The sequence below is a fragment of the Armigeres subalbatus genome, chromosome 2 (genome assembly GCF_024139115.2).
Source record: "Armigeres subalbatus isolate Guangzhou_Male chromosome 2, GZ_Asu_2, whole genome shotgun sequence".
In the NCBI taxonomy this organism is placed as follows: Eukaryota; Metazoa; Arthropoda; class Insecta; order Diptera; family Culicidae; genus Armigeres; species Armigeres subalbatus.
This window is the reverse complement of record NC_085140.1, coordinates 398232592-398256679: the sequence shown is the minus strand read 5'-3', so window position 1 is coordinate 398256679 and position 24088 is coordinate 398232592. Positions and strand designations below refer to the sequence as shown.

At 41.9% G+C, this 24088-nt stretch overlaps 1 protein-coding gene across 11 annotated transcripts in view; it reads right to left on the bottom strand.

The window, feature by feature from the left end:
* Positions 1 to 24088, bottom strand: part of LOC134213257 (toll-like receptor Tollo) — a 444443-nt gene that overhangs the window by 328516 nt on the left and 91839 nt on the right. Inside the window, exon 4 of one of the 11 annotated variants that reach the window (XM_062692105.1) lies at positions 12291 to 12365. The exons of 8 other annotated variants lie outside the window; for them this stretch is intronic. The gene's annotated coding sequence lies outside the window, so the exon portion shown is untranslated. Of the gene's footprint in view, positions 1 to 12290; positions 12366 to 24088 lie in introns of those variants that run through there. 2 more of the 11 variants (XM_062692107.1, XM_062692106.1) reach the window with 2 other exon arrangements.

Here is a 24088-nt window from a genome sequence, read left to right as displayed (position 1 = left end):
GCTTGATGTGGTTCAGCACAACCCCGAGCTACTTGTCTTCGCTGTCATAAATTAATATTCAGATGGGTGCCTTCGGTATGAGTCATGATAATAGGCAATCAAGTCGTCAACATTCGATGACCCACCTGTTGTTGATACGGCTTCTTGATTGCATCGATTAGTGGCGGGTGTAACTAATTTATTGTGCTTGATGGATGGGGTTTGCCCACAAAGTTTCTCCCACACGTGCTCACCAGCAATATCTAAGTAATGCATCTCATCAAATTCTCATGTTTCATTCACGCTCCACCCCTCATCTGTGGTGACAGCAGCAGAAGAAGTAGATACGAAGGACTTTTCGAAGCGTTCCACTTTGCAGTCAAGAGGTTCACGTCTAGTGACAGCGAACAATGACAAATTGATGAGGGTACGAATCGATATAGGACTGATGACTTGTTTAGGGTATCGATTGGAGCCAGGCTAACGATAGTTGATTAGTTTTCTTTTCGTGTGCGGGGTAGGGTAATCAAATTCTTGTCGACTAACACAACAGGGGCAGCACAGGAATAATTACACACAACCTACATGATAATTAAGATGATTGAAGGAGTTTCTGTGAAGAGTTTAACGTTCCGGGACTCGCTTGGTCCTGAAGTACTCACGCAGTTCCGCCGCTCTTGTGAACGACAAGTGTGCTTTTTTCGAAGGTGTTGTACTTTTCACAACAAAGTCCCAGAAGCCTTTCTTTATTTACACAACTTTTAAAATGTTTGGAAATTTTATGATTTGAGGTTTAATGGAATAGAAAAATTTTTGACACATTCTTCTATAAAATTTGTTTTGGCCCTGAAAAGGATTAATTCACTTTCAATCAGGCACTTTTCCAATGACCAACTCAACAGCAGCCAACCGATAATCCGGAACATGTGAGAATATCACACTTGAGTAATTAGCTGCTGCCAAAATCGTAAATAATAAATAGTAAAAGGCCCCAAAATAGCAAAAGGTCAACTCTGATTGTGATTGTTCGAGGACATTTTCGGTCATATAAACACTCTCTCCCATTCTTATATGTTATGGCCTTGAAAGAACCGATTTGCTTCCAATTAGGCGTATTTCTAATCACTAATTCATCAACAGCCAACGATAATTAATCCTAATCTTGCGAGAAAATGCTTAGTAAGGGCTTCTGCTGGTCGAATCACTATCGACGCTATCGTTGAGTTAAATTCTCTGCAGAAATCACTCCGACATTCAACACCACCGATGTTGAAGGTTTTCCATTGAGACCGCCACCGATACCTTGGGAGCTGCGTTGCTGTGTCCGCTTTGCTTCTTGTTCGAACTAAAGGTTTCGATGTCTATGTGCTTGCGATGCTCGATCGGGATTGGTTGATTTCTCAAAACTTTCATTCATTCAACTACATTCATGACCACCCCTGCACAAAACCATTCAAGGTTTCCACAACATGAAGGAAGTGGAACTCCAAACAGAACTCAAAAGTTGCCACCTGGAACGATCTGAAGCTGGTCGGCGTTATAAATTACACCGTCGTTCTCTTGGAGCGATATCGACTAGTCCACCGAAACGTCACGCAGTGCACCGACTGCTTCAACCTCGGGCACAGCACCAGGAACTGCCGCATGAAGATGCTTTGCAACAAGTGCGGCGAACCCCATCCGACCGACGCACGAGTGCGACAAGGTGAATTTTTTTTGTTCGTAAATTTATTTGGTAGGCACTCCCAACAAACAATTTGAGCTGAAAAGCTATTTTTTTAGCTGACGAAGCTTATTTGCCACGAAACAAGCTCTTCTTCAGCTTCCAATGTTTGTTGGGCTGTCTCTGTGTTCTTAACCCCTACTGTGCCGTGATCTACTGTGGTATTCTGCTGTTCAGAATCCACACAGAATCTATTTTAGATATGCATGATTCGTTAATGTTGTCGTTGCCAGTTCATCTCATCGTGTGTCCATTGTGTCGATTTGTCCATATGGTGAATCCATATCTTCAGGTGCGTTGGAAGAATGCCTCCGAGAAGAACAGTTTACTCAGTCGTCATCAGGCAGCCGTGGCTTCCGGCGACTGACGAGGGATTCGGTGGAGGGGCTGGGAATCAAACCCATGACCATTCGCTTATAGGGCGAACGTGTAGCAAACTCCGCTACGGGACCCCCTTACAAGATAGAAATGACCGATCCTAACTGTGGCAACAAATATCGGGACATCCCGGATTCCATCGGCAGCCGGAGAACGAAAGTGTGCAACCGGAAGAATATGCTCCTTGGAGCCATTCGGCTGCGCGGATATAAAACCCGTTTCGACCAGGTCTTCACTCTTGGCATGTTTATCTTTGAAAATGGATGCTAGGGTGGGACTGGTGAGCTGGAACGCCAGCTCGCTGAAAAGCAAAAGCATCGAGCTGAAGGATTTCCTTGAGGAGAAGGAAATAGACGTGGCGTGTGTCTTACGAGGCCATCGGTGTCGAAGTTACTACTTCTGTCGGCACAATCACGCCCATCGCGGCGTACTGCCCAACTCAAGCCAAAGCCGGTGATGATTTATCAGCCGCCCTGCTGGTTTATCAGGGTCTTGGCACCGACATGAATGCCAAACATCAAGCCCGAGGCAACAGTCGCGGTAATCGAATTGGCACCATATCTGGAGGAAGGCCACTACACGATCCTGAGTCCGGACGCCCCCACACGGCAAAGTCGGTCCGGAGTGCATGCTGTAATCGACCTGTTCACGATCACATTCCGCAGCCGGTTGTCCACTAATCACCGAGCAAACGGTTCCAGCAGGTTGTCGATGCCAATATCAACCGAAGCGCCTCTCGAAACCTCGGAGGACATCGACTTGCAGTTGCGTTCTATCAAACAGACCATTTCGGTGTCCCGGGAGCAGCATGTACCAACAGCTCGTCAGGTAAGCCACACCCAAATCATTGATACACTCACCAAAGATTTGATCCGTATACGAAATGTCACTCGCAGGCAGTACCAGCGTACTGGGCTGCCTGCGCTTAAGACACGTTGCAATCGCTTGACAAAAGTCATCTAGGCTAGAATAGTGGACCTCAGGAATAGTGATTTCTCCAAAAAGATCCGCGCACTGAGCCTGACTGAGCCATTCTGTAAATTGATCCAAATTGTAAAATCCAAACCTTGGCCCATTCCACCTTTGGTCCCATTAGACAACAATGGAAGAGCGTCGGATTGAATAATTTGCTCATCGGTTTCGACTTGTAGTGTCGAAGAGGCTCTGTAAGAGCGTCGGATTGAATGATTTTTCCATCGGTTTCGGCTTGTGATGTCGAAGACGTTCTGAAGGACGTCGGATTAAATGATTTGCTCATCGGTTTCCACTTGGGACGCTCTGGAAGAGCGCTGGATTGAAAAATGTGTTGTTTCTCAACTGTTTTGACTTGAAAAATTGCTCTGGAAGAGCGCCAGCATAAATGATTTGTTAGAGTGGTATACAACAGGGCTGTCTCGCCCCACGCACTATCGTCACTTTGTCAGCCCACACAATCTTGGACAGAACATTGCTAGTCTACAAAAACAGCTGTTAACGAGCATGCTAACAACATCCATCCTATTCGCAACGACTTCTCGGAGGAGTTAGAGATCACAGCTAGCGAATTGACGGCCTACATCAGCGATTCTCAACCTGGGGTACATGTACCCCTGCGAGTACCTTCGCAGGCCTCAGGGGGTACCTAAGACAAGGATGCATAATGGCGGATGTATTATAATTCCAATTAAAACTCTTTCATAACGTTTTGACAATTGTTCACATTTGAATTCTAAATTTGAAATTTAAATTGTACATAATATGAATCAAAGACTTTAGTATCCTGCCCGCTTCAACCAGCGCGGTATATTGAGGGCTGTGAATCAGAAGGACAAATCGTCGAATGAACCATTTTTTCTATGCTCTAAAGAAGCCTCCATTTGAGAGACTTGAATGCCCTTTTTCGGTAAACCACATTAACAGGAGCACATTGGAGTAAATTCTATGTTCCTCGGATGCCTACTTCCATGCAATTCGAAAGTTTCAAAGGGCTACGATGTCTTCTTTTAACAGGTTCCAAAGTCGCCTTTCAAAAAGCTGCGGGACCTCATTTTAAGAGGCTCCGAAGTCTTTCAAGAGGCTCGAAATCCTTTTTTCAATAGGCTAGAAAGTCCCCTTCAAGAAGCATGTAAGCCTCCGTACAAGAGGCTCGGAAGCCTTCTTACAAGAGGATCGGAAGCCTCCTTACAAGAGGATCGAAAGCCTCCTTTCAAGAAGCTCGGAAGCCTTCTTTCAAGAGGCTCGGAAGCCTTCTTTCAAGAGGCTCGGAAGCCTTCTTTCAAGAGGCTCGGAAGCCTTCTTCCAAGAGGCTCGGAAGCCTTCTTTCCAGAGGCTCGGAAGCCTCCTTTCAAGAGGCTCGGAAGCCTCCTTTCAAGAGGCTCGGAAGCCTCCTTTCAAGAGGCTCGGAAGCCTCCTTTCAAGAGGCTCGGAAGCCTCCTTTCAAGAGGCTCGGAAGCCTACTTTCAAGAGGCTCGGAAGCCTCCTTTCAAGAGGCTCGGAAGCCTCCTTTCAAGAGGCTCAGAAGCCTCCTTTCAAGAGGCTCGCAAGCCTTCTTTCAAGAGGCTCGGAAGCCTCCTTTCAAGAGGCTCGAATAGGCCTTCTTTCAAGAGGCTCGGAAGCATTCTTTCAAGAGGCTCGGAAGCCTCCTTTCAAGAAGCTCAAAAGACCTCTTTTCTAGAGGCTCAGAAGCCTCCTTTCAAGAGGCTCAAAAGCCGCCTTTCAAGAGGCTCAGAAGCCTCCTTTCAAGAGGCTCAGAAGCCTCCTTTCAAGAGGCTGGAAGCCTCCTTTCAAGAGGCTCAGAAGCCTCCTTTCAAGAGGCTCAGAAGCCTCCTTTCAAGAGGCTCAGAAGCCTCCTTTCAAGAGGCTCAGAGCCTCCTTTCAAGAGGCTCAGAGCCTCCTTTCAAGAGGCTCAGAAGCCTCCTTTCAAGAGGCCAGGAAGCCTCCTTTCAAGAGGCCAGGAAGCCTCCTTCAAGAGGCTCAGAAGCCTCCTTCCAAGAGGCTCGGAAGCCTCCTTCCAAGAGGCTCAGAAGCCTCCTTCCAAGAGGCTCAGAAGCCTCCTTCCAAGAGGCTCAGAAGCCTCCTTCCAAGAGGCTCAGGAGCCTCCTTCCAAGAGGCTCAGGCCTCCTTCCAAGAGGCTCAGAGCCTCCTTCCAAGAGGCTCAGAGCCTCCTTCCAAGAGGCTCGGAGCCTCCTTCCAAGAGGCTCAGGAAGCCTCCTTCCAGAGGCTCAGGCCTCCTTCCAAGAGGCTCAGGAAGCCTCCTTCCAAGAGGCTCAGAGCCTCCTTCCAAGAGGCTCAGGAAGCCTCCTTCCAAGAGGCTCAGGAAGCCTCCTTCCAAGAGCTCAGAGCCTCCTTCCAAGAGGCTCAGGAAGCCTCCTTCCAAGAGGCTCAGGCCTCCTTCCAAGAGGCTCGGAAGCCTCCTTCCAAGAGGCTCAGGCCTCCTTCCAAGAGGCTCAAAGCCTCCTTCCAAGAGGCTCGGAAGCCTCCTTCCAAGAGGCTCAGGAAGCCTCCTTCCAAGAGGCTCAGAAGCCTCCTTCCAAGAGGCTCAGGAAGCCTCCTTCCAAGAGGCTCGGAAGCCTCCTTCCAAGAGGCTCAGAGCCTCCTTCCAAGAGGCTCGGAAGCCTCCTTCCAAGAGGCTCAGAGCCTCCTTCCAAGAGGCTCAGAAGCCTCCTTCCAAGAGGCTCAGAGCCTCCTTCCAAGAGGCTCGGAAGCCTCCTTCCAAGAGGCTCGGAAGCCTCCTTCCAAGAGGCTCAGGAAGCCTCCTTCCAAGAGGCTCAGAGCCTCCTTCCAAGAGGCTCAGAAGCCTCCTTCCAAGAGGCTCAGAAGCCTCCTTTCAAGAGGCTCAGGAAGCCTCCTACCAAGAGGCTGGAAGCCTCCTTCCAAGAGGCTCAGAAGCCTCCTTCCAAGAGGCTCAGGAAGCCTCCTTCCAAGAGGCTCAGAAGCCTCCTTTCAAGAGGCTCAGAAGCCTCCTTTCAAGAGGCTCAGAAGCCTCCTTTCCAAGAGGCTCAGGAAGCCTCCTTTCAAGAGGCTCAGAAGCCTCCTTTCAAGAGGCTCAGGCCTCCTTTCAAGAGGCTCAGAAGCCTCCTTTCAAGAGGCTCAGAAGCCTCCTTTCAAGAGGCTCAGAAGCCTCCTTTCAAGAGGCTCGGAAGCCTCCTTTCAAGAGGCTCGGAAGCCTCCTTTCAAGAGGCTCGGAAGCCTCCTTTCAAGAGGCTCGGAAGCCTCCTTTCAAGAGGCTCGGAAGCCTCCTTTCAAGAGGCTCAGAAGCCTCCTTTCAAGAGGCTCAGAAGCCTCCTTACAAGACGCTCGGAAGCCTCCTTTCAAGAGGCTCAGAAGCCTCCTTACAAGACGCTCGGAAGCCTCCTTCCAAGAGGCTCGGAAGCCTCCTTCCAAGAGGCTCGGAAGCCTCCTTCCAAGAGGCTCGGAAGCCTCCTTCCAAGAGGCTCGGAAGCCTCCTTCCAAGAGGCTCGGAAGCCTCCTTCCAAGAGGCTCGGAAGCCTCCTTCCAAGAGGCTCAGAGCCTCCTTCCAAGAGGCTCAGAAGCCTCCTTCCAAGAGGCTCAGGCCTCCTTCCAAGAGGCTCAGAAGCCTCCTTCAAGAGGCTCAGAAGCCTCCTTCCAAGAGGCTCAAGCCTCCTTCCAAGAGGCTCAGAAGCCTCCTTCCAGAGGCTCAGGCCTCCTTCCAAGAGGCTCGGAAGCCTCCTTCCAAGAGGCTCAAGCCTCCTTCCAAGAGGCTCAGAAGCCTCCTTCCAAGAGGCTCAGAAGCCTCCTTCCAAGAGGCTCAGGCCTCCTTCCAAGAGGCTCAGAAGCCTCCTTCCAAGAGGCTCAGGAAGCCTCCTTCCAAGAGGCTCGGAAGCCTCCTTCCAAGAGGCTCAGGAAGCCTCCTTCCAAGAGGCTCGGAAGCCTCCTTCCAAGAGGCTCAAGCCTCCTTCCAAGAGGCTCAGAAGCCTCCTTCCAAGAGGCTCAGGCCTCCTTCCAAGAGGCTCAGAAGCCTCCTTCCAAGAGGCTCAAGCCTCCTTCAAGAGGCTCGGAATCCTCCTTGCAAGAGGCTCGGAAGCCTCCTTCCAAGAGGCTCGAAAGCCTCCTTCCAAGAGGCTCGGAAGCCTCCTTCTAAGAGGCTCGGAAGCCTCCTTCCAAGAGGCTCGGAAGCCTCCTTCCAAGAGGCTCGGAAGCCTCCTTCCAAGAGGCTCGGAAGCCTCCTCCCAAGAGGCTCGGAAGCCTCCTTCCAAGAGGCTCGGAAGCCTCCTTCCAAGAGGCTCGGAAGCCTCCTTTCAAGAGGCTCGGAAGCCTCCTTCCAAGAGGCTCGGAAGCCTCCTTCCAAGAGGCTCGGAAGCCTCCTTCCAATGCCATGTCTGTGAATGTCATGCCATGCCAGTCTGAGAAAGCTGCGCTAAAACTCATCATCTGAAACGAGTTCAAAACAAGTTCCTGAGGATGATCCTCAACCAGGCTTGTAAAATGTCATCTGGATGTCATTTGACTAATTTGTTCATAACTTTCTTCAGAAGCCAAATTTACTTCATATTTTTAGATGTACTCATAACGCTTGAGTAGGGCTATATTTTTGTCCAACGGTACATTACTCTAAATATAACATCTGAGGCTGGAAAGTCAAAACTCTACAAAATGTCACGTGTCATTTGACATAATGTCATTTGAATAACATTTTGCCTCCCACGCCTCAGATTACGTATTTACAGCAATGTCTTTTTAGACAAAGTTGTAGGCACATTTAAGCGCTATAAGTTCGCCATACCTCAGGAGCTGATAGCTAACTCCTGAAAAAAGTTCTGGGAAAAATATGCAAACGAATGCAAATGACATTTTACAACACTGTCCTCAACACTCCACCCAGGACTCGAACATTTGAGGTCCACCGTCTGACCGGACTAAAAACCTTTCAAGAACGCTTTGGTGAGTGTAAAGAAAAGTTTAGCGTTCGTAGCGCTTTCTATGACAATCCCGCGATTCGTAATTGTGTAAATTGTAGTTGGGTTAGCAAATTGTAGATGTAAAACAAAACAAATAACAATTTCTATAAAAAATATTGTTTAGGAGCTTCTCAAACGAAAACTTAAAAATATCTGTAAACAAAAAATCCGAATACTAAAGATGGAGGACCTATGGCCAAACAGTTTCACTGTATATTTCTGTTTGTGAAACAAGCAAAAAAAATTAAAATTAATGATTTTGAAGTGATTTTTTTAAAATTTTATTGAAGTGTTGGTTCTCCTCTGTTCGAACGGTAAAAAAAATTAAAATCCATCCAGACTCAGATTATAACGCTCAAAGTCTATCATGTTTTCGTGACGCTCTTCGATTTTTGCACTCGTAAAGTGTACCTCGGTATAGAAAACACGTAGTCTTACGTCAAAAGATTGTTTCGTTAACCTGTCCCTTCCTTCTGTCCCCGATGATCATTTCACCTATTCCATCTTCTTAGGTCAGAGAATAGATGTTCCAAATTTGGTTGAAATTGGTCAAGAGACTCAGAAGCTACTCTAAAGTGTTCGTTAACTGAACAGATTTTGAAGTGTCGTCGAAATAAACATTTTCAAAATTGGATCAAAACAATTCGTGACGCCAATTTAATTCACCGAGTGGTGATACTGCCTTTCTCGCATTTAGTCAAGACACCAACCTTATAGTTCGATTCCATTATCTTAATAACTTTTAAACACAGTGGTCGATCATTGTCAAATTCAATAGTGATCAACAAGGCTTTGTTCCCTGTCGAATGCAACTTGTTGCGAGAAAATCGGTTAAGAATTGCTATATGAAAAAGTGGCTAATGTTTTTCGGTTTTTGTGTGCACACACACCCACACACATACACACGGACAGACAAACATTTGTTCAGTTCGACGAGCTGAGTCGATTGGTATATAACATCATGGGTCTTTTAGACTTCTATAAAAAGTTCGATTTTGGAGTGAAATTATAGCCTTTCGGTACAACTTTGTTGAACGAGAAAGGCAAAAAGGATGAAAATGGGATGTATTATGCCTTCTCCAAATCAATCCGGTCATACTAGCCAGGATCCATAATGCCTATGGGGTGGAAACTCTTCAAATTGGGCTTAAAAGTTCGGGTGACTTCTAAAGCTTTAAAGGCCTGACCATGAAAACCTCATTTTTATCTATACCTTGCAAAATTATAAAATAGAAGTCGCTGTTTAGTTTAATCCATCTGTTTAGTCTTAATTCCGGAGCATGCTGAACAAAATGACCAGATTGATGTGGAATGGCCTAGGAACAGCAAACACCTGTTTTTGTGAAGTAAAATCATGATTGAGATACTTTTTATTAATAATTATAGGGGCTAAAACCAACGTCCATTTGCTAGAATTCCACTATTGCAGAACGTATCTCCTGATTACAATTTGGTACGGATGAGTTTGGCAAAAAAATTATCACTTGTATTTGTACATAAATACCTGCCCCAAATAATCTTTTTGTAAGTTTAGGAATACGATATTCTTAAAACAGTTTGAGGACAAGCCTCCCGGAATAAAACACTGATGCACTGATTCCACTGTTTCCACAATACAAGCAGTTCGAATGAAAAATAAAAGATCATCCGACGACAATGTCGTTTATCATCCATTGTGAAGTCGCAATTTCTGAGAAACTTGCTCTAGTGCCTGGGAACGTATATTTTCCATTCCTTTCGTAAGCAAAGCGTAATTCATTTCAGCACTCGAAGGAATACTTACAATAGGTATAGTGGCGGTCCATCACTCACCCGCTCACTCACTGTATTGTAGCCGGAGAATGGAACTGAAGCCGGTGTTCCTTCAACTGGAAAAATCCATTACAATTGCTTGGGACGGTGACACTCTTCCGTCGTCTGATGCCCATAAAGCCATGGAAAATTATGAACCCTTGAGCGCAGACCGGGCAGTAAGGTGGTAACACTATCTCTGGTATATGTCACAGTGGTTAGTGTGGCACAGAAAAGTTTCAAAGTGAGAGATTTTATGCACCGAAGGAGGACAACCGGCCACCGTTCTGTGTGCAGTAGACTGATCCAGGTTTATTAATTTTTATTCTGACGTATCCAAGCTGGAAGCAAATTTGAGAGGAGAAATTTTATCGCCTCTATCTGAATTTATAATCAGTCGAATGAAAAATGTCATTAGAAGAGTTTGTTTAGCTCACATAAATCTGAGTCAGTCTAATGCGAATCACTGAGGCTGTTGTATTAAATCATTCACAGTCTAATGGGTTTCATGGGTGCGAGCAAATTTGAAAGTTCGCCACATGGGACAACATGGGATGCATTTGTACCGGGCTGAGTTGCATTTTTTATAGACCAAAACTATATATTTTCCAACTATAAAGAACGGTTGGAAATATGAAAAAGGTATCGTGGTTAGTGGTGTTTAAAATAAAAAAAAACGGAGGTGTGATAGATACCGTCGTCAATGACGCGTCACCATTGGTGTGGTTAATGGTCCGTGAGTTGTGAATAGCTTTTAGTGATGACAAAAAAAAACAGTTGATGTAAAAGTTTCAAAGCGATGTACAACAGTGTGCCAATCATTAGGAGAGAACTTCTGATAAAAAAACTACAGATTATTCAATCCCGTGTTTATGGTGCCTTTTATGCACGGTAGGGTAAACTTAATGAATAGGTAAATGAGTAAATCCTCAAATAACACTAACAATGTTTTTACAGAAATAAGTCAAAATATTGAAGTCAATTGAGTTGATAGAAAATGCGATGATAAATGTGAATCAACTTCTTCCAATATCACTAATATAACTTCTCACCAATTCAACTAAGCTCCAAGTAGATTTTATTTTTAAATTTGGTGCAGAAGAAAAATGTGTAATGATTTTCAATTACACGAAATAATTGTCATAACACAATTTTTTTGCAAATTCGATCAGATATTCATGCGTGTTCCAATGAATCGCTTAGCAATAAAATTCGGAGTCTATTGGAAATACAGTGTCGACCCGATTTTGTCACTCCCCGATTTTGTCTACCCCCGATTTTATCACGTTTTCGACCCGATTTTATCACGTCCCGATTTTGTCATGTTTTCGACCCGATTTGTCACCCCAAAAATTTTAGTCGTTCTTTTTATTTCCGTAAATAAAACCGCAAACAACAATGATTTTCATAAAATAAATTTTACCGCATGGAATTTTCTATGAATAACTTTTCAGTACCTACGAAGGATTTTGTATACATTTTCAACAAGAAATAACGAGTACCGTTCACGCAGTTTGCCTTTCCTAGGCATAAACTATTTCATAATTGTAAAATAAATTTAAAAAATTAAAATAAATTTTTGCCCGATTTTGTCACATGCCCTATTTTATCACCCAAAAATTCACCAGGGGAGTGATAAAATCGGGATATTACTGTAAAACTTTTTTCGCGCTTATCGCATAAAACTCGGATATTTACTGCAATGACAGCCACAGAGAACCGCAGCGTAGACGTAGTTCAAACCAAAACTTCAACAACTTCTCGAGCGTATCCAGGCGTGAATTCGCTCCCATCAGATGTCGCCCGTCCGTATTGGCGGCACGAGCTGTTGGTTTTCTAACTCGACAAGCAATTTTCGAATTTTACTCTTGAGACAGTCAATCCTCCCGAAGCCAGTATCGGAAGATATCGTAACAAAAATGATAAACGTTCCTCTCCTCCCGGGCGTTCTACTTGATCTAAGAGTTTAGAACGCACCCATCCATCGCATTGTCGGCCGTCGTCGTCGGTGCGAACCGGCCTCGTCAGTGGTAGTCAATTTGGCATTCCCAGTGCGACAGGATCGTAAATCGCGATGAAATATGGCTGGCGAAGAACTTTATTCGGTTCAATTTTGACGCGTTTTGGCGCAAATGGAACCCACACCATCGATTGAGCGGACAGCGTTAGGCAAAATTTGATTCCATAAATCATGGAAAAGGAACGAGGAAGCTTCAGTGCAGTGTCTCTGTGGTTTATGACACAATGTAGCAAATTAGGCAAAATGCTGAGTTGGGTCAGGTTTGAATCCATTCACTTTTATTGACAGATAATGATTGATACTGAAAACTGGATATGATTACGCAGTTATTTCTATAGGCTGATTACTAATTCAATTTCCATAATCATGTCAAATGCTGATCCCAAACACTCATAACACGGAACAAACAAACCAACCATATTTCCGTCCCTACATCTATGCTATGCTCTGAGAGGGTTGACATAGTGGTTTGGTCATAGTTTGAAGAACATCATTATCATACCTTCTCTGGATAAATTCCGAATCCAAATTAAATTTCTTCGGGAAAGATGTTGGCAAGACTGCTCGAAAAGTTTACCTGCGAATAGAAAGGGAAACAATTTACATATTAGTTTTTGTGAATGCTACTATCCTGTTTCGGAGCGATATGCAATAATCTGAAATCTTCTTGAAAGGGTTATGCAAACGAAGAGTATTTAAGTAAGGCAGGGTATTTAAACGAAGCGATTTGGTGTAGGTACGGGGATTCATGGTATGTGAGTACATAGTTTGCTTCTCTTTGCTCATCAAGCACGGACGTACCTTTCTAGTATATCTAAAAAGTTTTTGGGTTTTGTTCAATAAATGTACATTTCTGGTGTGATGAAGGTTAGAGTTGAGTCGAGTTAAAATACATTAGCTGATGATTTCAGAATTTCATGTTCAAATCAAGAAGTTCCACCGAGGCATAAAAAACCCCTACCCTTTCAATAATTAAATAACCTTTGATAAACGTCTCATACAAATATATATTACAGGTAGAAAGATATCATTGATGCACGTAATTCAATTCTTCCCAAGGATCTATGGTTTCCGGGACTTCTATGAAAAGTTTTTTTTTTATTGTAGTGAGGCAGGAATGAACTTAGAACTGCGTCCAATTATGACAGCATAATTATTTCCCCTCAAATATGGCTGCAACTGCTCAATGATTGATGAAGTTATTCAAGCTGCTAATTCTTCTGGCAGCTAACATGACAGCCTTAATTAAATTACTCCGTCGGTTTCCGTCGCAGACAAAACGGACACACCCATTGACGGCGCTGCAAGAAAGGACAACATATCCGGTTTCACCTTTTCCCCAGTCAAGAAGTCGTAATCTCAATCACGAAGCTACTGGTGCTCGTTCGACTTTGATTGGCAGATAAACAAACAAATTTAATATGTCGCTCCTTAATTGCCACTTAATACACACCCAGCGCCTCGCTGGAACATGTCGGTTGGAATGTCGGGGACTAGTTTGTCATGGCAGCCACAACAGAGTAGATAAATGTTTATCGTCCGAGGTGCGACTAATCAGGATCGATTGACCTCTTTGTCGTCCGCACCCGCATCCGCTGGCATGCATTTGCAAGCATCAGCTGACAGAGGGAAAAGCTAATGGTTGTTGACTTTGCGCCTCGGAAGCCAAATGATATTAGCTCTATTGGTTCAGGGACGAACGGGCGAAACGATCAGCAACGAGAGTTGATTTGCATTTAAGCAGCTGCGAACCAATTGTCGCGCTAAGTATCATAAAGACGTAACCGCATTGATCAATTTTTCTTTGTTATTATTATTTTACGCTAACAATTTAACTGGATCAAAAGTTGCAACTGTTATTGCTGCTTTCGTTCTTTATCGCCTCCGACTATTGAATTATTCCTTAATTGATAGAAAGAAAACATCAATGAAGCAAAATCTATTGATACATTTAAGCCCTTATGAAACTAAGCACGAGAATCGGTTGTTTAATCGAGAATTGTTTTTTGGTGATGGCACCTGTCCAATTAATTAAGTAAATCGAATGAGCGTACGGCGATTTTAATAGAAGCCAAATTCCTGAGCTTGAGCCGCACAATTCGTTATTCCGTCTCCCGTAATGGATAATTTTCGAAATCGTACCGAGAACCAAGTGAATGGTGCTTGAGATTGGCAATGCACAAATTTCGGAAAACCAATGCATATATACAAAGTCCGATAAGGCGCTAGATACGGTCATCAAGTAGAAAAGGCATTAAAAGGATTTTTCTTTGTGGAACTTAATGTTCCATTACACACATTAATAAAGTTGTTTTTTTAAAGCTCGATTTTCGATGCTGCTAAGTTCGAAATTATCTCTGCCCTTCCACGATTTTCTCAGTATAGGAAATTGTGTTACTAAGAACGGGTATATCGTATATGTCATGCTATTGCTTAAGCATACGCGGTATTTCGAAAAAAAAATCGTTTCAGGTGGTTTGAAACGAAATTCCGCGGAATTTGAGCATGGCGAAATCTGATTTCTTGATTTCGTTTCGTTTCGTAAAATTACAAAAAAATAACGGAATTCCGCCGAATTTCGAAACAAATTTTAACTTAAACCATACTTTATATTATCAAAAATTTTGGCTGCGCCGCTGAGCAAAATCTTAAATCTGTTTTTAAAAACATTATGTTATACACATTTTCCATTAATGCTTACTATGTAACGCCATTCTGAGTCGACAAATACGTATTGGGTTTTCTTGTATAAAACGTCTTCAGTGTTTTGTTAGAAATATGTAACAAAAACCGAAAAGTGTCTTTAACTATTCTATCCTATTTTTTACAAAAGTGATCGTAGAGCATCGAAGAGCACAAAATTATTTGGTGCAGAATCGATCGTGTTGTAGAAGCTTATTAAACGAAACACATCGATTGTGCGTTGGATTGATTTGAAACACGGCTTTCGTCTTCGCGTTTTCAAATTAACGTTGTTTACAATACATATTTAGTCACTTCACGTAAATTACCTTTTCAACTAACCAATTATTTCTTTCCTGTGATGCTCACAGGGATGCAGAGCATTACTCGGTCTCTGATAACAATGAGTGTCAAACTAATTTTCGTCTCCTAATCCTAAATTGACTGTAAGGACGGTTCCGGCATCGTTATGGGTCATGAATTTGAAACTCCGAAGTAAGTACGATGAGATTTTTTAATCCCAACATGATTATTCAACTGGTGAGCTGTGCATATTTGCTGTTTCTCGGCCAATCATGATTAGCAACTACGATGTGTACAGTTAATCAAGCAAAGCTAAGCTATTCTTTGGCTATTTGCACAATATATAAGGAAAATCGCAGAGTCGTCGGCATTCCTAGATTTTCGTATGGAATTTGGAAAAATCCAGAACGGGTTGAAAGCATAGCATGGCATAGTTACGGTGTACTTCGTAGATTGGACACTAGTGATACTCGTCTTTTTTCTTTTGAAATCCTCATTCAGATTGCTATCAGAAATCAAGGTTGGTGTGGTCCTTTATTTCAATCTAGGATAAAAGTCACAAACGCATGAGGATTACTACTCCTGGCCACGCCCATCTTCACCGTTACTTGGGAGGGGAAGGAAGTGTTGATGTAGTACTTACTTAATAAGAGGCCCCGAGTACCACGTACCATAAGTACCACGGAGTTGGATATTGAGGAAGGTATTCGTTGGGTCAGGATTTGCCTGTAGCTGACAATGTGATGGTGGTAGATCTTACACCTTGTCTTACACCGTAATACACCACGCAAAGGTGTTTACTCAGCGTTACGGAGGAATCCAGAACGGGTTGAAAGATCATTTAAAATGCTATTATTATTATTATCTTTATTAATGAGGTTTTCGGCCCTGCGCCGGTTCACCTCGCAGTATTTAAAATGCTGAAAATTCTTTACCTATGATTGCTTTCAGCTTATACTGGCCATAAAAGATGTTTTCTGCACTTAGTTGAAGTCGGATGATGATGAAAATACAATTTTTGCATGCCTCATATGCACAAACACATATACAAGGACAAACAGACAATTGCTCAGTTATTCGAGCTGAATTTTGGGTCTCCGAACCCCTATAAAAAGTTTGAATTTGGAAGGATATGATAGCCCTTTGGTACAACTTTTTGTATGACAAAGGAAAAATTACTTGTCATCAGATGAGTTTTTACTATTCCATTTAATTCCACTACTGTATTGTACCTTTTGACAGATACGTATTTTGACCTCAACAGTAAGCAGGCCGTCTTCAGTGTCTCGTACTTGACTCGACTTGTGTGCTAACGGAATTTGAATCGGTATACGGAAAATCTATATCTATAAATATTTTTATATACTTACTGATATTAAACTAAATGGGAACGCTGTTATTATAACTCCATTGGTCGTAAAACAGTTATTTGACTTCGAAGCAATGAAATCAGAATTGCGTACCTACATAATGTAAAACCAATTCAACAAAAATTCCACGGAAAAAATATTTAAATTTCGTTTCGTGAAATTTCGAATTGAATGAACCTTGATTTCGTATCGTTTCGAAGTCTCGAAAGTAAATCTATATTTCGTTTCGTATCGTTTCGAAGTCTCGAAAGTAAATCTATATTTCGTTTCGTATCGTTTCGAAGTCTCGAAAGTAAATCTATATTTCGTTTCGTTTCGTTTCGAATCAACATAGACATTTTAAATTTCGTTTCGTTTCGTTAGGAAAAATTGTGTTATCGCATACCCTTACTATTTTTTTTTTAACCATTTCATTTATTTGGAAGGCTCAGTCGTATGTGACACTTTGCGGAGCCGCAATTCTTAAGTATGATATCAATACAATGTGTATATCATCTTATCATTAACAGTTAGTTGGGAAGGGACAAAGATCAAAATACTCGTGGTGACTCAAGGTTAGAGATTACTACTCTTACTATTGCTAAGTGATTCGAATAATGGAAGGGCAATTTATATGAATGAAAATTAGAATCTTAAGTTCTAATCCAATGAGGGTGTATTATTAAAGTGAATTGTAATTTTTGTTTTAGATATATGACTTTATGATAAGTCAGTATTATAATTTTTTGATAAAAAAAGTTTAGTTCTGAAACTCGGAATGTGTAACCCATGTCCCTCTTAGCCATGAATCAAATATGTTGCGTTAATTGGTGTAAACTAATTGCTATCGGTTGTGTATTACATATGCTAGAGAACAGTTTAAATGTAACCCTTGGAATCAAATGGACAAGTTTTGAAGATTGTTTAGGACAGCTCAGGATTAATCAAATTTCAATCCGCAGCTTGTGAATTGGAATATTTAACTGTAAGAACAAAACCACGACAAACATAAACAAACTATGGGTAATGTCTGAGAAAAAACCACGAAGTGGGTGGAGGTAAAAATTCCATGGTGGAATAACATTTCCAAATTTTTCGCCTAATCCAATTTGCATGGATATTCATTAAAGCTTTCATGAATTTATCCACAAGTACATCCAGAAATATAATCGGTAGTTACTCCACAAAATTTATTTGAGAACTGCAGAAGTTTATTCGGAAACTCCTCCAGGAGGCTCATACAGGAAAACCCTTCACGAATTTCTCCAGGAATTTTTAATGAATTTTCATCATAAACTTCGCCATGATTTAGCGAAAAAAAATCCTTCAGTTATTTCCCCAGAAAGTCTTCAAGAATTTTGGTATGGGCTCCTTGAGAAAATCTTAAAGAAACTCCTTATGGAATTCTTGGAGGAAACACTGACGAAAGTTTTGCATTAATATCAAGAATAATTCCTAAAGGAAATTCTGTAAGAACTTCTAGAGGAACTGCCTAAAAATTCTAGGGGAGCTTCTTGATAAATTCTCTAAGCAATTCCTAACGTAATTCTTGAAGAACTGAAAAAATTATTTAAGGAATATTAAGAGAAACTCCGGCAAGAATTGATTTATGGATTTTTGAAGGCATTTCAAAATTCTGGAAGATTTTCCAAAGGATGTATTATCAATTCTTGAAGAATTGTGGAATTGAAGGAATTCCTCTACAGAAAGGAAGAAGTTGCCAATCCTAACATATATAAATATTCAATAAATTTCTAATGGAATTCCCAAAGGAATAATACACAAAAAATAAGGAGGAATTTTCAACGGAGCTCCTGGTGATATAGCGGACGGAACTTTTGGAACTTTTGGAACTTTGACACCACCAGTTTTCTTCTATTCCATTCACCACCGATACCTGCGCATCACCGCCCCGTAGGTTGCCTCTAGCATTAAAACCGTGACCAAGTGGCTATCACCGACAATAATTCCAACCATCAAGGCTACCTTGGCTGGATCCGTTTCGCCTACCGAGTTACGAAAGCCGATGTCAGTTGATCAACTTGGAGCTACTTCGGTCATTGAGAGATGTTGACAAAGCCATTATGATCGCCGATACCCTGCAGGGACGAATCGACTGTGGAGCTATGTTGAAACAAATAGACCTGAACGTCCAGCCACGTACACGCTTTCGTCGTACAAATTATGGCATGTATGGAGCTATTTGTGGCCTACAGCGCGTCTTCAACAGAGTCGCATCACTCTTCGAGTTCCACGTCACACGGAGCATGTTACGCCGAAGATTTTCATCGTTTTTCGCAGACATGAACAGACGAAGACAATGACTATGCTTTAAATGTTACCTACTTTGTATTAAAGCCTGTCCACGATAAATTTTGGACACCCATCGTATAGAACAATTTTTGAAAATTTTCACAAACCACTGAGACGATCAATTTACATGACAGGACGGTTTCATGAATTCTGAAAAAAAATCCATCAAGCTCGACTTGAAATCGATCTATAGAGCGACGCTGCAATCAACTAAATGATTGACAGATCGAAAATAAAACCCGAGCGTGATCGGGCGGGTTTGCCTAGTCTGTTAATAATGATTACTTACAAAATAGTGTTCCCTCGATTTTAATCGAATTTAGTGAGCTCCTTGGAGTCTATTCCTTGCCTAACGACCATTGTTTAACAAATAGAAATATTTAACGAAGGTAAGATATTGCAAACTCTAACCTAAGTCAAGCTGTATGTTAGGGCAAATTCACGCAATATAAATAGGAACAATCTAATGGATTTGCGGTATTTTAGCTAGTAGATTTAAAGTTAATGTTAGCAAATAAGTTCATCCGAATATTCTCTCTGTTTTAGAGTACGGCTTCTTCTGCTTCCTCTCAGCAGCTGACTGCAACCTAGTAAAATTGGAACGAATTCAATATCGTTGTTTGCGTATTGCTCTTGGCTGTATGCATTCAACGCATAACATGAGCCTGGAGGTACTTGCAGGAGTCACTCTGTTGCCTACGCCCATCCGAGGCATATACACCTATACGTACAACGCGTCGTTCGCAGACCTGCCGAACGTCTACCGTGAGCCAGTTGAAGTAAAGGTGATTGGGATGATTGATGACAACAGATAGCAAGGACAAATACTTATTGATGTTGAGCAACCGGCCATGAGATCTCTATCTAATTGTTTAATTTAGCTATTGCTATAAATTATTAGTTATTAGTTAATTATATTCTAAAATAGTATTGGTTCCACCTAAACGCCTTGAATCGAATTTATAGGTATGTCCATCGAAACTATCTCTAAATTAAAATGAACTAGAACATTCGTTCCTTGATATTTTAGGTTAGGATAGAATCAATAACTGTTCGTTTAATTGGTATATCGGAACGATTAATGAACAACATAAGGTACTTTCATTAGCTTTGTTTAACGTAATATGTTCTACATAATCTGAAAAGTTGTACCATAGATTTTGCACCACACACTACCTAAACTCGAAGTGACCCGTGTGAATTATAAAGAAGTTTACAAACGTAAGTTATCTAGAATCTATCAATAATTACTGAATTGTAATCGGAAACTGTTTTACAGGAGAATTTTAATCTCCGTCGAATAATAAACGGGATTAATAACACGGAATAGATCTTCCTACGTTGCGTACGCAACACACTCCTTTAAAACACCGGTTCTGGGAACTCTCACTTAGAATACTGATCAAATGTGGGACAAGTAACACACTTGTCTTGGAAAACTTCGATAATATGCCTGAATTAGTTCACTGGTCAAGTTTTATGAGAGTCTATCTCAACTACATATCGTCAGATCTTTGTCTTCCATGTTATAACCCACCTCGAGTTCACTACACCAACGACAGAGATCCTCAATTGAATACGATCTGTCCATGAAACATGCTATCCAAGGAATACCAGATCATCTTCGAAATCTTTCTATTCCTCCTATTTTTTCTGAAAAATATGAACATGTCAATTGCATCAACAGATATTTCACTGATGGTTCTCGCATCCATGGATCCACTGGCTTCGGTGTTTACAATGTAAATTCAATCACCTTCCGAAAACTTCAGGAACCGTGTTCAGTTTATGTTGCTGAGCTGGCAGCAATTAACTTCGCTTTGGGGATTATTTCCGATCAGCCCGAAGACCATTATTTCATCTTCTCGGATAGTCTCAGTTCTATCGAGGCACCCCGGTTGATGAAACCAGTTAAGCACGCATCTTACTTTCTTACAAAAATAAGAGAGCAGATGCGTGATTTGGTCGAAAGATCATTCAAGATTACCTTTGTATGGGTCCCATCCCATTGCCTAATCTATGGTAAAGAGAAGGCGGACTCGCTAGCAAAGGTGGGCGCACAGGAAGGTGAAGTTTATGATAGACAAATCTCGAACAACAAGTTTTTCCTATTAGTCCGTCAGAGTACTCTTGAAAGTTGGCAAATGAATTGGTCACACAATGAACTTGGACGGTGGCTATTTTCCATAGTTCCTGAAGTTTCTGCACGAGCGTGGTTCAGAGGTGAGGACTTAAGTCGAGGTTTTATTCGCGTGATGTCGAGGCTTATGTCCAATCACTATTCACTAAACGCATATCTCCACCGAATTAACCTGGTCGATAGACATCTATTTAGGTACGGAGCTGGTTACGATAACATCGATCACGTAGTTTGGTATTACACGGAAAACGGCGCCTTCAGAGAGCAACTATTGGATACCCTTGTGGCCCGAGGTAAACAACCCTTCCGTTAAGTAAGAGGTGTTTTGGGAGATCGCGATGTGGTTTATATGCAGGCCATGCCATGCCTTTCTTTGCTCGTCGGACATCAAAGTCTAATACTTTAATTTTTTTTCTTTCTCTGTTTTTGTTTTGTCTCTGTCTTATTGTTCCGTGTGCCATGAAGCACTGGCCATCCGGAAGATGCTCCCTGAAGAACGATAACTCAAGCACGACGCTACGCATCAGCAGTCAAAAAGTCAAATACCCGGATGAGCAGCTGAAATATCGTAAACCTAAGTCCCAACCCCGTCCGTCCTCAATTTACGCAATATAACCTTGAGTCACCACAAGTATCTTGATCTATGCCCCTTCCCTCTTACTAACTGTAAATAATAATGATATTAATTGTAAATATCAAAAATAATCTCGGCTCCGTTAAGTGTTATACACGCCTGAGCCTGTAAAATAAATGCAACAGAAAAAAATAAGTTCATGTACGTTAATCTTTGTTTATAATAAACTTCGAAATTAACTTTTAAGAAACAATTCGTTTAACCTCACTATCACGTTGTTCGTAATGTTTACAAAGATGGCTTTCATGTGTCATATTCATAACGTTGGTTTGGAGTTTAATCCGACTGTAGGCAAGCGGGAGCCACTTTGGGCACCTTATCTGCCGTAAAGTGATGTATACGCCATTTTCCAAAAATGTTGTTAACGAGTACTACTCATCGAGCTCTTTAACAGAGAAATGGAAAACATGCATGTAGTAAAATGGTTGTTATGACACGTTTCCAGATTACGGCAGTTATGTCATTTGATGGTTCACTGCATGTTTGTCGAAATATAGCCCGATTGCTTTGATTAATAATAATGCGATTATCGGTTGTGGTTCACATTAGGCCTACTTTGATGGTTCGGAGGCATTTGAATATTTGCTTTGTATAGTAAACGGCACGTGCTGTTTCACTGCCACACAGTTGGCTGTCGATGAGGAAGTGTTTCCAATCGCGGCTATAGTGGCAACAGCAGAATTGAAATCTCAGTTGCAATCCACTCTTCCTAGCGACTCCTCCTGTTCTTCCATTCATTCTGCGAAGGCTTGTGCCGACATACAAAACCCAAAGATAAACTCAACAGGAAATTTGACTGGTTGCCACTTCATGCTACGTCCATCGCTAAACGGTGAGACGCCCAAGAAGATTGACTTATTTCCGGTGAGTGAAGCGATGTATGGTGTTGCTTAGTCTGCATTGATCAAACGTTTTTTGAACATGTTGTATGTATCTGCCGAATGTGTATCCAGCGCAGTAAGAAATGGAAACACGAAGAGAGCGTAAATAATAGCTGAAGTACAATAGAATATGAATAGAAACGATATGCGGAAGTTTTAGGCGACTGTTAATTGCGCGAGGCATAAGACTTCGCCAAAGCCTGCAATGTATATACAATGACCGAGAAGGAAATTTGCGGACAGACAAAACTATGGTGGCACCCTGGTGGATGGAGTATTTCTAGGACTGAACGGTGAAAATGAAGATGTATAAAGGAGCAGTATGGATGTCAAGCCGTAGATCCACCAACGAATGAGGTCAATAGGGCTCTAAATCAGCTGAAAAATTGTAAAGCTGCTGGGAAGGACGAGATCCCGTTCGAGCTGCATCAATTGACCACATTATTCAGAAAATATTAACGACTGCCTACCGACTATTTGGATAGATCTGTAAGGGCACATACTAGAGTGTGCCAATCACCTTCTGAACTAGGCGTACAAAATTCTAGCGCGAAATTCGTCGACAAAATTGTCTTAAATAATTCAAATACAGTCAGCTTACCACATGTGAGCAAGATAGTATTACCGATTTTGCTTTTTCTGAAGTTAGAAGAAATTTATTAATATTTTTGTATGGTTCACAGACGTAATTTAAAATCTATAAAAATGCAAATGTTACAAAATGTTCATTGGCAGTTCATGGGCATAGGTGTATCGACGCTGCAGTCAACCAGATATTCAAATAGGTATCTTCCTAAGAAGGGGAAGGTAGTTTGACTGAAAGTCAATCGACGAAAGTCATTTGGCAGAATAACACGTTAGGAAGAAGTCATTCAGCCGAATTCCATTTGACCGAAAACTATCGTAAACGGGCGGTGCTGATGTTTCTTCAACTTCGGAGACCTCCATTGAAGTGTGAGAAGGATGTGAGTTCCTGGTTTCAACATTGGCTTTCTCATTACAGATTTATTCAGACGGCTCGTTTGGCAGGGTCTAAGATGAAACAAAAGAAGCTTCAGAATGTCCAAGGGAGACTCTAAGCAGTTTTCCAGGCATTGCATTTTATCCCATCATTCGATCTTCTGAGCAAAGATACTGATGATATCCAGGGATATCGATCTTAGTTATCTATCTGCTCAGTAAACAAAGTGCAATATTCGCCATGGAGAAACATTTTTTCACTGTTTTTGTTGTAGCAACGCCCTCGCAACGTGAACAAACCCCGAAACACGCTGGCTATCTGGATCATCATTGAATGCCCAGTCAACACAAGATCGTATAGGATGTCACATAAGATGCTAAAGTGGAGGCCAAATAGGTACTTCCCCATACAATATGTACGTATATCGCCTCCACTTTAGCATCTTAAGATGCATGATATACGATTTTGTGTTGACTGGGTGCTCAAATGATAATATCTTTCCAGAGTGCTCTTTGATTAGGGATAATATCTTTGCATAAGCAAAGATAATATCCTGTGCTCAGATGATATTGCAATGCCTGCAGTTTTCACGAGGAATTCTACGAAAATCAACTTTTTTTTAGAATCTTCTCGGAAGACTGTTCAAAATGTAGATTTTAACAAAAAAAGCTTTGTTTCTCAACGGAAATTGCTCATAAAGCGACATATAGCAACACGTTTTTTTCTGACAGGTCGTTTGGCCGAATAGGTCATCAATCTGAAAATGCCGTTTGGCAGAAAAGATCATTTGACAGAAAGGGCCATTTGGCCCAAAATGTAATTTAGTCCGACGGGTCATACGGCCAAATGTTAATGACTAAAGGGATAGTTTGATCAAAAATATTCAACCGTTTGGCCAAATGACATTTACGACAAAATGTTTTTTTTTGTCAAACGACCATTGAATACTTTTTAAGTCGATACTGGCCTTTAAGCTAAAAGTCATCTAGCCAAATTCCATTAAGTCGATTTGAACGTTCAAACGGTTAGCAGGTTCA